This window comes from Triticum aestivum, chromosome 2D (assembly GCF_018294505.1).
Source record: "Triticum aestivum cultivar Chinese Spring chromosome 2D, IWGSC CS RefSeq v2.1, whole genome shotgun sequence".
Lineage (NCBI taxonomy): Eukaryota > Viridiplantae > Streptophyta > Magnoliopsida > Poales > Poaceae > Triticum > Triticum aestivum.
Window position 1 is genome coordinate 275,474,560 of NC_057799.1, and position 15,000 is coordinate 275,489,559.

Sequence of the window (15,000 nt, forward strand, 5' to 3'; positions counted from 1 at the left end):
GAACCCAAAGCAGATGGTATCCTACTGCAAGGGTGGTCTTAAGAATCCAAAAGAGGTTGCTCAGAAGAGATAGATGTATCGCAACCTCTATTGCTCTCGCGTAAAGACCCTTTTTTTTACGCGACAGGAAAAAGTGACTACGAATTCCCCTTTTTGTTTGCGAATCCCTGTTTGTATCCTTTGAGCGCACGCCCATTAAGTAGTGATCAAATCAAGGAAATCGATCAAACGATCCCCGTGCCAGCCCAAATCATGATCTTCACCAACTTGGATTTGGTTCTCTCGCGAAAATCGCGAGTTGCAGAGATGACAACCATGAAAAGCAAGATCCCGAATAAGAAAACAGAAACCGAGGAAGAGGAAACCACAAGAGTGAAGACTAGTAGAGTCTCGTCTTTTGTCATTCTTTGCTCCTTTTTCACTCAATGATTCCTTCGAATTTGCCGACCAAAAATTCTATATGTCTATTCTATCTATGATATTTCTATATATATAGAATATGATATCTAACATGACATCCGATTTGTCAAAGGGATTGGATTGGTGACTTACCCATTCAGTGACTTTGGCACTGGACGTTCCAAAAACGGGTACTATCGGATCGGGTGAATTAGAGAATAGACAGAGGTACGTTGGCATTTCAGCCTTTCTTCTCCTTTCAGGGCCTATCCGAAAGAGAATCCAGTACCTCTTGGTCCTGAATATTAGAATAGGACGAACGAACCGGCCTCCGCGGATATCTTTGCTTCGGAACAAAACCCTGCAATCAAATAGATTGTCCCAAGGGTTTGAGCATTCCGTTCCCTTTTTCAAACTCCACTTCTTTTCATATAGCAATCCCTGATCAAAGAGAGAACAATATCCATTTCAAAACATTTCTAACAGATTCCTTAGTTCGGACCGACAAAGTAATGTCACTCGACTATTATCAACCTGACTGCAATCTTTTTCTGTCGGTAAGGATTGCACCAGAGCACCTTCTACTTCTAATAGGCCATGAACTATAGATAGAGAAGAATCATTCTGAGCGAGTACATAAGAAGCGATCCACTTTTTTTCATCAGTTCCAGGGGAAGACCAAAGATCTTGCGCGGCAGGTCCGCCAGAAAAACTCAAAAGAGAAAGAAGTCTCGTTAATCTCTTCATGCTCGTTCCAAGTTCGAAGTACCTTTTGGCCAAAGAAAAACCCGCTTCCTGACACGATTGCCTTTTTATCTTTATATAGATAGATTCTATGGGGTTATTACTTAGTAAGTCTATTTTGTACAAGAGCCCCTCCTATCTGATAGAAAAGGGTCCCATGATCCCGAGCCGATCTTACCTTGGCTCGCAAACCCCAAGTTTGTCTATGAAGAGCTAATCTAATTGTATTTTTTTTCTAGAATGGATTTCTTATGTGGAATACTAATGGATAGGGCTTCGTTGCTAAGTGCTACAAGATCTAGTGCACTGGAACTCGTGGTTATGGACCCGAATCCTTTAGTATGGAACATTGTCTTTTCCAAGTAAAAACCCCTAGTATATGAAAGAATGAAAAGGTGCTTTCGTTCTTGTGGAATAAGAAGCCCTCGTACCTTAATGAAAGGAAAATCGTAATTTTTCGTTAGGTATTTGACCAAATAGGATCGTCCAGTTCCTACAGAACCTATCACTAAAATACCCAATAGGGCTAAGCGGAACGAAAAGGGTTTTCCATGAGATGGTAAATGAAAACGATTAGTCCCACACGAGGTTTGGGAATAAGTGATTGTCTGATAATGAGCAAGGAATATACGTCTTTCTGCTAAAGAGGATCTATTAAACTCATAATTCATTAGATCCTTGTTATCAATGCCAACTAGGTATCATAAGTAAATGGATCCCGGTTGTTCAATCCTTTGATAACCAAGGTCATTCTTTGCTAAAGAGAAATGATCACTATGAGTCAGACTCAATAGAATTGGATCCATTCCAAATAGCGAGAATTAGGATTCTTGATCCCTCTCAATCTCTCTTTCAATTCGAGGATCCAGAGAGGTGTTTTCATAGTCATCTCCGAATATTTGCCATCTCGGAATATTTTCGATTTCATTTTTCTATGATATGTCTTTCTATATGAAAATTGGTTATTTACGATGTACGATGATCCCTGTTAAGCATCCATGGCTGAATGGTTAAAGCGCCCAACTCATAATTGGTAAATATGCGGGTTCAATTCCTACTGGATGCACACGAACGGGAACATTCCATAAGTCTATTGGAACTGGCTCTCTATCCATGGAATCTCATCCATCATCCATACATAACGAATTGGTATGGTATATTCATACCATAACATAAGAACAATAAGAACTCGAATTCTTATCGATACTGGAACTCAGAGCATAGATGGAATCAAATACGCAGTATTTACAGAAAAAAGTCTTCGTTTATTGGGAAAGAATCAATATACTTTTAATGTCGAATCGGGATTCACTAAGACAGAAATAAAGCATTGGGTCGAACTCTTCTTTGGTGTTAAGGTGGTAGCTGTGAATAGCCATCGACTACCTGGAAAAGGTAGAAGAATAGGACCTATTCTGGGCCATACAATGCATTACAGACGTATGATCATTACCCTTCAACCGGGTTATTCTATTCCACTTCTAGATAGAGAAAAAAACTAAAGGAGAATACTTAATAATACGGCGAAACATTTATACAAAACACCTATCCCGAGCACACGCAAGGGAACCGTAGACAGGCAAGTGAAATCCAATCCACGAAATAATTTGATCCATGGACGGCACCGTTGTGGTAAAGGTCGTAATTCCAGAGGAATCATTACCGCAAGGCATAGAGGGGGAGGTCATAAGCGCCTATACCGTAAAATAGATTTTCGACGGAATCAAAAAGACATATCTGGTAGAATCGTAACCATAGAATACGACCCTAATCGAAATGCATACATTTGTCTCATACACTATGGGGATGGTGAGAAGAGATATATTTTACATCCCAGAGGGGCTATAATTGGAGATACTATTGTTTCTGGTACAAAAGTTCCTAGATCAATGGGAAATTCCCTACCTTTGAGTGCGGTTTGAACTATTGATTTACGTAATTGGAAGTAACCAATTAGGTTTACGACGAAACCTAGAAATCGATCGCTGATCCAATTTGACTACCTCTACGGGATAGACCACAACAGAAAACTGTTGAGTAACGGCAGCAAGTGATTGAGTTCAGTAGTTCCTCATAGAAAATTATTGGCTCTAGAGATATGGTAATATGGAGAAGACAAAATTGTTTGAAGCACGCACAGAACCGGAAGCGCCCCTTGTTTCAAAGAGAGGAGGACGGGTTATTCACATTTAATTTGATGGTCATAGGCAAATTGAAAGCTAAGCAGTGGTAATTAAGACCCCCGGGGGAAAATAGGGATGTCTCCTACGTTACCCATAATATGTGGAAGTATCGACGTAATTTCATAGAGTCATTCGATCTGAATGCTACATGAAGAACATAAGCCAGATGACGAAACGCAGAGACCTAGGATGTAGAAGATCATAACATGAGCGATTCGGCAGATTTGGATTCCTTTCCTATATATCCACTCATGTGGTACTTCATCATATGATTCATATAAGATCCATCTGTCTAGAGATCGTCATATACATCTACAAAACCGTATGCTTTGGAAGAAGCTTGTACAGTTTGGGAAGGGGTTTTTTGAGAGAAAAGAAGAATCTACTTCAACCGATATGCCCTTAGGCACGACCATGCATAACATAGAAATCACACGTGGAAGGGGTGGGCAATTAGCTAGAGCAGCAGGTGCTGTAGCGAAACTCATTGCAAAAGAGGGTAAATCGGCCACTTTAAGATTACCATCTGGGGAGGTCCGTTTAGTATCCCAAAACTGCTTAGCAACAGTCGGACAAGTGGGTAATGTTGGGGTGAACCAAAAAAGTTTGGGTAGAGCCGGATCTAAGTGTTGGCTAGGTAAACGCCCCATAGTAAGAGGGGTAGTTATGAACCCTGTGGACCACCCCCATGGGGGCGGTGAAGGGAAAGCTCCCATTGGTAGAAAAAAACCCACAACCCCTTGGGGTTATCCTGCGCTTGGAAGAAGAACTAGGAAAAGGAAAAAATATAGCGATAGTTTTATTCTTCGTCGCCGTAAGTAAATACGTAACTAGGAATATGGAAAATTGCATTTTTGGAATTTGCAATAATGCGATGGGCGAACGACGGGAATTGAACCCGCGCATGGTGGATTCACAATCCACTGCCTTGATCCACTTGGCTACATCCGCCCCTTATCCAGCTAAAGGATTTTTTTCTTTTTTCCATTGATCATTATTCTATTTATTCTGACCTCCGTACTTCGATGGAGATATTGGACATAGAATGCCACTCTTTAAAAAGGAAAAAAGGAGTAATCAGCTGTGACACGAAAAAAAACGAATCCTTTTGTAGCTCATCATTTATTGGCAAAGATAGAAAAGGTCAATATGAAGGAGGAGAAAGAAACAATAGTAACGTGGTCCCGGGCATCTAGCATTCTACCCACAATGGTTGGCCATACAATCGCGATTCATAATGGAAAGGAACATATACCTATTTACATAACAAATCCTATGGTAGGTCGCAAATTGGGGGAATTCGTGCCTACTCGGCATTTCACGAGTTATGAAAATGCAAGAAAGGATACTAAATCTCGTCGTTAACTGAATTCTGAATAGAAAGATTAAGAAGAAAAAAAAGATTCAAAATAAAGTAAAGGTAGGCGGGGAATAACCTTATTTATGACAAGTTTCAAACTAGTAAAGTATATCCCTAGGATAAAGAAGAAGAAAAGAGGGCTAAGGAAACTCGCAAGGAAAGTTCCAACCGATCGTCTACTTAAGTTCGAGAGAGTTTTCAAAGCACAAAAACGTATCCCTATGTCTGTTTTCAAAGCACAAAGAGTTCTTGACGAGATTCGCTGGCGTTACTACGAGGAAACTGTTATGATACTGAACCTCATGCCCTATCGAGCATCTTATCCCATCTTAAAGTTGGTTTATTCGGCAGCCGCAAATGCTACTCATTATAGGGATTTCGACAAAGCGAATTTATTTATTACTAAAGCCGAAGTCAGTAGGAGTACTATTATGAAGAAATTCAGACCTCGAGCTCGAGGACGTAGTTTCCCCATAAAAAAAGCATGTGTCATATAACAATTGTACTAAATATAGTAAAGAAATCTAAATAACCTTTAGATCCATCTAAGATTTCGATTCCCAGTAAAAAAATATAGAATAGAAAAATATGGGACAAAAAATAAATCCACTCGGTTTCAGACTTGGTACAACCCAAAAACACCATTCCTTTTGGTTCGCACAACCAAAAAATTATTCTGAAGGTCTACAGGAAGATAAAAAAAATAAGGGATTGTATCAAGAACTATATACAAAAGAATAGGAAAAAGGGCTCGAATAGAAAAATAGAATCAGACTCAAGTTCCGAAGTAATTACACATAATAGAAAAATGGACTCAGGTTCAAGTTCCGAAGTAATTACACATATAGAAATCCAAAAATAAATCGATACGATCCACGTCATAATCCATATTGGATTCCCAAATTTATTATAGAAAAAAGGAGCAATCGAAGAATTAGAGAAAGATCTACAAAAGGAAATTAACTCTGTAAACCAGAGATTTAATATTTCTATCGAAAAAGTGAAAGAACCTTATAGACAGCCTAACATTCTTGCAGAATATATAGCTTTCCAATTAAAAAATAGAGTTTCATTCCGAAAGGCAATGAAAAAAGCCATTGAATTAACTAAAAAAGCAGATATAAGGGGAGTAAAAGTAAAAATTGCGGGTCGTCTCGGAGGAAAAGAAATTGCACGCGCCGAATCTATTAAAAAGGGTAGACTTCCCCTCCAAACAATTCGCGCTAAAATTGATTATTGCTGCTATCCAATTCGGACTATCTATGGAGTATTAGGTGTAAAAATTTGGATATTCGTAGACGAAGAATAAGTAATCTTGTCTTCGGATTCTGTCCATTGATAGAATAAAAAATGACAAGAGACTCTTTTCCTGAAATCCCTGCAAAAGAAGAAATTATACCTCTTTCTATAAGATTTAATGAAAATTGATAAATCATTTAATATAATTGCTATGCTTATGTGTGACTCGTTATTTTTTTCTTTTTTTTAAGAAAAAAACTTAGTAATTATAGAAAATTAACTAATAACCAACCTACTACTTCGTATTGTCGAGATCCTAACTAAGAAACAGTCACTATATGAATAAATACCTCTATCATAAATGATTAGATGTGTCATATAGTTGTAGCAACTACAATTTTTTCTCTAAAAAAGAAAAGGGATTCTAGGTTGTGAAGCAAAACTAAAGGGATGTGGATAAAGGGAGGGATGAGAGAAAGAAGGAAGAGGAAATAAATAAGATATAGGATTCCACTATGTATGGTCTATGAATTACATCATAAAAGGCAATGTGATAAAGCATCAATATAATAAAAATAATAGAGAATTAAAAATTGTAACTTGAAACAAGAACTACAAATTTAAAGCAATAATAAAGAGCCGCCCGGGTTAATAAAACTGAGAAAATTAACTCGAAAAGAAATTTTTTGGAAGCTCCGTTGCAGGATTCAGACCTAACCATTCAACGAGAAGCAGTGGGAACGACAGAACCTATGATTCCATAGGATTTTATTGAAAAGAATCCTAACACTTCATTGGGTGGGATGGCGGAACAAACCAAAAAAATTGTCTTATTTGGTAAGTTTATAAATTAACAAATAAGACAGGAAAGAGCAAATATTCGCCCGCAAATTCTTATTGAATTAGAATACTTTACCGCGATTCAATAAGAGTAAAAATAAGGACTTTTTAAGAAGGATTACATTATCTATAAATATAGAATTTAGATAAATATACACACACATCTGGATATATTCTAGATCTTCTTTTTTGACTATATATTATATTTTCTGTTTTAACAAATTCAATATAAAAAAACTGAACTTTTTCTATTATCTATTAATGTGTATCTATCCGTACCGTAATATTTTTGAATATTATGAATTAGAGAAATTTACATGCTTTCTCATTCCATTCGCGAGGAGCTGGATGAGAAGAAACTCTCATGTCCAGTTTTGCAGTAGAGATGGAACTAAGAAAGAGAACCATCGACTATAACCCCAAAAGAACCAGATTTCGCAAACAACATAGAGGAAGAATGAAAGGAAAATCCTGCCGAGGCAATCGTATTTGTTTTGGTAGATATGCTCTTCAAGCACTTGAACCCGCTTGGATCACGGCAAGACAGATAGAAGCAGGACGAAGAGCAATAACACGATATGCACGTCGTGGTGGAAAAATATGGGTACGTATATTTCCCGACAAACCGGTTACACTAAGACCCACGGAAACACGTATGGGCTCGGGAAAGGGGTCCCCCGAATATTGGGTATCCGTTGTTAAACCTGGTCGTATACTTTATGAAATGGGGGGAGTATCTGAAACTGTAGCTAGAGCAGCTATCTCCATAGCTGCTAGTAAAATGCCCATACGAAGTCAATTTATTCGATTAGAGATATAGAACCCTAAAACGGGTATGGAAGATAAAAAAAAATGCCCGGTTTTTCTTTCTGGAAAGACAATATTTCTTTCGTCCTTTTGCATTGAAATAACAAATTGAAATCAAAATAAAAATAATATGATTCAACCTCAAACCCTTTTAAATGTAGCAGATAATAGTGGAGCTCGAAAATTGATGTGTATTCGAGTCATAGGAGGTGCTGGTAATCAGCGATATGCTCGTATTGGTGATGTTATTGTTGCTGTAATCAAAGACGCATTGCCCCAAATGCCTCTACAAAGATCCGAAGTAATTCGAGCTGTAATTGTACGTACATGTAAAGAGTTCAAATGCGAAGACGGTATAATAATCCGCTATGATGACAATGCTGCGGTTATAATTGATCAAAAAGGCAATCCAAAAGGAACTCGAGTTTTTGGTGCGATTGCCGAGGAATTGAGAGAATTGAATTTTACCAAAATAGTTTCATTAGCTCCTGAAGTATTATAAATACTAGTAGGCGAAATTGAGACCAAAGAATTAATTTAGTAGATTGTGTTTTACGTATATGTTTTAAAATCCAAAATGAAAAAAAAGAAAACATGTTGATTATAGAAAAATTAGGAGGAACCTAGAATTAGAGTCTTATGGGCAATGACACTATTGCTGATTTACTAACCTCTATAAGAAATGCGGACATGAATAAAAAAGGAACAGTTCGAGTAGTATCTACAAATATTACCGAAAACATTGTTAAAATACTTCTACGAGAGGGTTTTATTGAAAGTGTTCGGAAACATCAGGAACGTAACAGATATTTCTTGGTTTCAACTTTGCGACATCAAAAGAGAAAGACTAGAAAAGGAATATATAGAACAAGAACCTTTTTAAAGCGTATCAGCCGACCCGGCTTACGAATTTATACCAACTATCAAGGAATTCCTAAAGTTTTGGGTGGAATGGGAATTGCTATTCTTTCTACTTCTCGAGGAATAATGACAGATCGAGAAGCTCGACTAAACAGAATTGGGGGAGAAGTCTTATGTTATATATGGTAATCGCCCCGCCTATAGTGCTCGAATTCTATCTCGCCCTTCCTATTTTTAAAATAAAAATAGAAAAATAGGAGGAAAAAATATGACAGGAAAAAAATAGGAGAGAAAAAAAAACCCGAGAGAAGCAAAAGTAACTTTCGAAGGTTTAGTTACGGAAGCCCTACCCAATGGAATGTTCCGCGTTCGGCTAGAGAATGACACCATCATCCTAGGCTATATTTCAGGAAAGATACGGTCTAGTTCTATACGAATACTGATGGGGGATAGGGTCAAAATTGAAGTAAGTCGTTATGATTCAAGCAAGGGACGTATAATTTATAGACTTCCCCATAAGGATTCGAAGCGTATCGAAGACTCGAAGGATAGCGAAGATTTGAAGGATAGCGAAGATTTGAAGGATACCAAAGATTCAAAGGATTAGGTTTTTCTTTTTTTTCTAGGGTAATAAATTCTAAGTTCTAAAATTCAAGCGAAGAGACTTATTTTTTCCAAAAGATTAGATTCATAGTTTAAAAAAGGATACGGAAATATGAAAATAAGAGCTTCCGTTCGTAAAATTTGTACAAAATGTCGACTGATTCGTAGGCGTGGACGAATTAGAGTCATTTGCTCTAATCTGAAGCATAAACAAAGACAGGGGTAATCTTTCGAAAAAGAACTTTACTTTCTAAAAAGTAAAAAAAAAGTACCCGCGGAAATGTTCCAATTCCAAATAAAATAATTTCATTTAAAATAATTAAAGTAAAGGGTTTATTTTACCCTGAAATGGATATCTTTGTATCTTTTTTTCTTTTTTTTTATTTCTAACTCATATTTATGAGATAATAAAATATGGCAAAAGCTATACCAAAAATTGGTTCACGTAAGAAAGTGCGTATTGGTTTACGTAGGAATGCACGTTTTAGTTTACGGAAGAGTGCACGTAGAATAACAAAAGGGGTTATTCATGTTCAAGCTAGTTTCAACAATACCATTATAACTGTTACAGACCCACAAGGTCGGGTGGTTTTTTGGTCCTCGGCCGGTACTTGTGGATTCAAAAGCTCAAGAAAAGCATCACCCTATGCTGGTCAAAGAACAGCAGTAGATGCTATTCGTACAGTAGGTTTGCAACGAGCAGAAGTTATGGTAAAGGGCGCTAGTAGTGGAAGAGATGCCGCATTACGAGCCATTGCTAAAAGTGGTGTGCGATTAAGTTGTATACGCGATGTAACACCTATGCCGCATAATGGATGTCGACCGCCTAAAAAAAGACGTCTGTAAAAGAATTAACCCAGGCACAAAGTAGGAATTTAATAAAAAATAGAATAAGGATATACAAACAAGAACTAATCCCAGCGAAAAGGCAGAATCAATGGGGTTGGTAAGTAATACTACTCCTAGACCCCCTAGTAGAAGAACAAATCCCCCAAATAGCATAAGAATCTCATGTATTGGTCCAGGTAAATCCATTATGGATAAAAAGAAATTAATAGTATAAAATGAACTGACTAAAACTAAAGGATTCAAGGAAGGAAAAAAGGATTAGGGTATTTTTTTGTGTATAAACTGTATAGTTATAAATTATATTATATCACGAAAATCTAGTCTGATTTAAAATAAGAAATAATTTCCAATAAGTAGTAGTTTTCTTTATAGTTTAATTTTAAAGTTTAATAAAGAATTATTAGATTTTTATAACAAAAAGACAAAATCAAAGTTTAGTAATCAGTAATCGTTCTTGAATTCGAAGATTTTTCTTTGTTTATTTTACTTTCAGACGAATTCCTAATTGTTTGAATTGTGTAATCTCCCATTATGGAGATTGGTAACCGACTTAAAGCAATTTGATTGTAATTCAATTCATGACGATCATAGGTAGAAAGTTCATATTCTTCAGTCATTGATAAACAGCTTGTTGGCCAGTACTCAACACAATTGCCACAAAATATACAAATTTCGAAATCAATACTATAATTAAGCAATTGTTTTCTTTTAATATCCTTTTCAAATCTCCAATCAACAACGGGTAAATCTATCGGACATACGCGAACACATACTTCACAAGCAATACATTTATCAAATTCAAAGTGGATTCGCCCTCGGAAACGCTCTGGTGTAATTGATTTTTCATAAGGGTAGTGAATCGTTATAGGTAAACGATTTGTGTGGGATAAGGTAGTTATGAAACTTTGACCTATGTACCTTGTAGCACGTATTGTTTGTTGACCATAACTCATGAACCCAGTTACCATAGGGAACATATTCATTCTAAATATCTATGAAAAAGATATGTTTCTTTCTCTTGTTTGAGAGAGCTTTTGTGTTGAAAATATTCTTACTATTATTGTATTATCTTATTTATAGTGAAACAAGTTGAGAAGAGGTTGTTAATAAGAGATTGCCCAGGGAAATAGGTAAAAGAAATTTCCATCCAAGATTTAATAACTGATCCATTCTCATCCTCGGTAAAGTCCATCTTATTGTGATAGAAATGAAGAGAAATAAATAAGCTTTAGTTAATGTAATAAATATACCCATTGTCATTTCCAAAATTCCAACTGCTTTATTCATTTGGAAAAAAATCAAAAAAGGATATATAGGGAATAGATAAATTCCACCCGCCCAAGTAGAGAACTGTTACAAATAAAGAAGAAACTAATAAATTTAGGTAAGAAACAAGATAAAATAAACCATATTAGATACCGGAATATTCAGTTTGGTAACCTGCTACTAATTCTTCCTCCGCTTCTGGTAAATCAAAGGGTAATCTTTCACATTCTGCCAAAGAAGAAATTAAAAAAACCAGAAAACCTATAGGCTGACGCCAAATATTCCATCAAAAAAAACCGTATTTTGACTGTGCTTCAACTATATCAACTGTACTTGAACTGTTAGATAATCATAGTCGATGATAACATCACAGTTCCCACCGCTATTTCAAAACCGTACATGAAACCTTAGCTTCATACGGCTTCTCTATGATCAGAAAAAGGAAAGGACTGTTTTGTTCCTAGCCCCTGGGGCGTAGATAGAATTAGATAAAATAAAATAAATAGATTTGAAAGTCCTAAATTAGACCAAAGGAATTCCGTCTGCTAGAATAAGAAAAAGCGCTTCCGAATTGATCTCATCCTTTATAATATAATGAAATTTTTTCTTTGTTCAGTAATAACTTAATCTTGGAATAAAACACTTGTTACTTGTTATAGGAATTCAATTAATAAATGGAAAGAGTTGGGTATTAGTTCATGAGCAATTCTGCATGAATATGGATAGAGGAAGGATAATGAAAAAAAAATCTAGTGCACTCCATATCTTTTTTACTATTGTTCTTTCCCCAGGGAGGGGGTATTCAAAAAGAAAAAAATGGATAAAGGGTTAATTCGTTCTTGATAGCCATTTCCTTAACAAGTGAATGGGAACATACTCTGGATCGGAATCCGAAGAAAGTACTACTTGATAATTTCTACAAATTGCAAGTCCTTATTATGATTCCTTTTATGGGCAAAAATCTCTAATGTTTTAGATTTTCCATTACTAATCCTTTATGTACTTTAGTGTTCCTAACCATTCACTAACTTTTGGTGGATTCTTCTTATGGATTATTAAGTTATAGTAATAACTAGGAGTATTCTAGTAATGGAATTCCATATCGTGAATCCTTTATTCTTGGCCGCTTCAAGATATGATGACTAATTAAAAAATATCAACCTTGGGATAAAGAGTTTACACTGCTTATGTTTACTTCCACTTTTTTCTTGTACGTAGGAAATGAGATTTTTTCTTTTTACTACAAATTTATAAGCTGTTTTGTTTCACTCATATAGCTATCTAGTTTAACTTACCAACACAAATACTAAATAAGAAAAGGAATATAAATAGTTAATGGATTTTATAGGAAAAAGATCTATTTTAATGAATCACACGTAGAGATATTGCTAGCACACAAAAAGTTAATGGTATTTCATAACTAATGGATTGAGCAGCAGCTCGTAGACCGCCTGAAAAAGAATATTTATTATTTGAGCTATATCCTGCCATAAGAAGACCAATAGGAGCTATACTTGAAATGGCAATCCATAAAAAACACCAATACTAAGATCGGCTAAAACAAAATGATATCCCAAAGGGATAACTAAAAAACTTAATAAAACTGATATGACTGCTATAGAGGGCCCAATGCTAAATAAAGAAATATCTCCTCGGGATGGCAGAATATCTTCTTTAAAAAGTAGCTTAGTCCCATCTGCTATAGCTTGAAGCAGGCCCAGGGGGCCAGCATATTCAGGACCAATACGTTGTTGTATCGACGCAGATATTTCTCTTTCTAACCACACAATTACGAGTACCTCTATTGTTATTCCCAAAAGGAGGGTCAAAATGGGTAGAGTCGATATCAGTCCATAGACTTCTTTTAATAATTCCAATTTCGAAAAAGAATTGATAGTTTCTACCTCTACCCTATCTATTATCATTTCAACGATCAACTTCCCCCATAATGATATCTATACTACCTAATATCGTCATGATATCAGCCAAGTTCATTTTTTTAACTAGCTGAGGAAGAATTTGTAAATTAATAAACCCGGGTGGACGGATTTTCCATCTCCAGGGGAAAAGCCTATCATCTCCTACTAGATAAATCCCTAATTCACCTTTTGGGGCTTCTACTCTTACATAAAGCTCTTGTCTTGACAATTCAAAATTGGGCGAAGGTTTTTTACCAAGAAATTTATACTCAAAATCATTCCATTCAAAATTCTTTTCTTTCTTAAAGCGTCGGACTTCTAAATTCTCATAAGGTCCTCCAGGAATTTTTTCTACAGCTTGTTGAATTATTTTGATGGATTCCCTCATTTCACCAATTCGTACTAAATAGCGAGCTAACGAATCCCCTTCTTTTTGCCATTGGACTTTCCAATCAAATTGGTTGTAAGACTCATAAGGATCTACTTTACGAAGATCCCATTGTATTCCAGAAGCTCGTAACATCGGTCCTGATAAGCCCCAATTTACTGCTTCTTCTCCGCTAATAAAACCTACTCCTTCAACTCGCTCTAAAAAAATTGGATTCTGTGTAATAAGTTGTTGATATTCAACAACTCCGCGTAAAAAATAATCACAGAAATCTAAACATTTATTGATCCATCCATAAGGTAGATCGGCGGCTACTCCTCCGATGCGAAAGTAATTGTGCATCATTCGCATACCTGTAGCAGCTTCAAAAAGATCATATATTAATTCTCTCTCTCTAAAAATATAGAAAAAAGGAGTCTGTGCGCCGAGATCCGCCATAAAAGGTCCAAGCCATAGCAAGTGAGAAGCTATGCGGCTTAATTCTAACATAATTACCCTAATATAGCTGGCTCTTTGTGGTATTTGAATATTCTCCAAGAATTCTGGTGCATTTACTGTTATTGCTTCTGTAAACATAGTAGCTAAATAATCCCACCTTGTTACATAAGGTAAGTATTGTATAATAGTTCGGTTTTCCGCGATTTTTTCCATTCCTCTGTGTAAATAGCCTAATATGGGTTCACAATCAATAACATCCTCACCATCGAGAGTAACGATCAGTCGAAGAACACCATGCATTGATGGGTGTTGAGGGCCCATATTGACTATCATGAGATCTTTTCTTGTAAGCGGTAGACTCATATCCTTTCTTCCTTAATTCATTATTCCATGAAAATGGATTATTCCATGAATTCCTCAAAGCGAGGCTCATCAAAATGAAAAATCTAAGACTACTATAAGACTACTAAAAAAATAATAAAACAAGAAAAAAATTTGAACGATTAAATTACTGCTCCCGAATATTCAACTGACCGATTAATTTCTTATAACGTACTCTATTTTTCTTTGCCAAATAAGCCAGCAAACGTCGACGTTTTCCCAAAAGTCTTCGTAGACTCCTTTCCGATGAAAAATCTTTTTCGTGTAATTCCAAATGTGAAGCAAGTCTCCGTATCTTATTGGTGAAACTGAATACTTGAAATTCAACAGAACCCCTGTTTTCTTCTTTAACCATAAATCCAAAAAAAATTCTACCTCCTTTCTTTTTCATGTATTTTTCTGATCAGGAAAAATACAAAATTATGTCAGTTATTTTGAAGTTATTCTAATCTCGTACACACACAAATTTGCAATTATTCATCTACTACTGGAATTTGGATTTATTTTATCGATGCAAATTGGATTTGGATAGAAGGGTACATTCTTTCTAATATTTTAGATAGAAGAAATGTTTCTTCTATCTAAAATATTAGAAAGAATTTTGCTGATTTATTTATTGCTATATGCAATTTATGGAATTGATACACCATTTAATTGATATCATTTAGCAAAATGAAACACAGCATATGCATCCATCTTTTGGCTCGAGAATTTCACGGGATA

At 35.9% G+C, this 15,000-nt stretch overlaps 1 pseudogene; it reads right to left on the bottom strand.

Annotated features, from left to right (window-relative positions):
* Positions 1–10,682: 10,682 nt before the first annotated feature.
* LOC123052756 (NAD(P)H-quinone oxidoreductase subunit 1, chloroplastic-like) lies at positions 10,683–13,091 on the bottom strand (annotated as a pseudogene).
* Between the last annotated feature and the right edge of the window lie 1,909 nt (positions 13,092–15,000).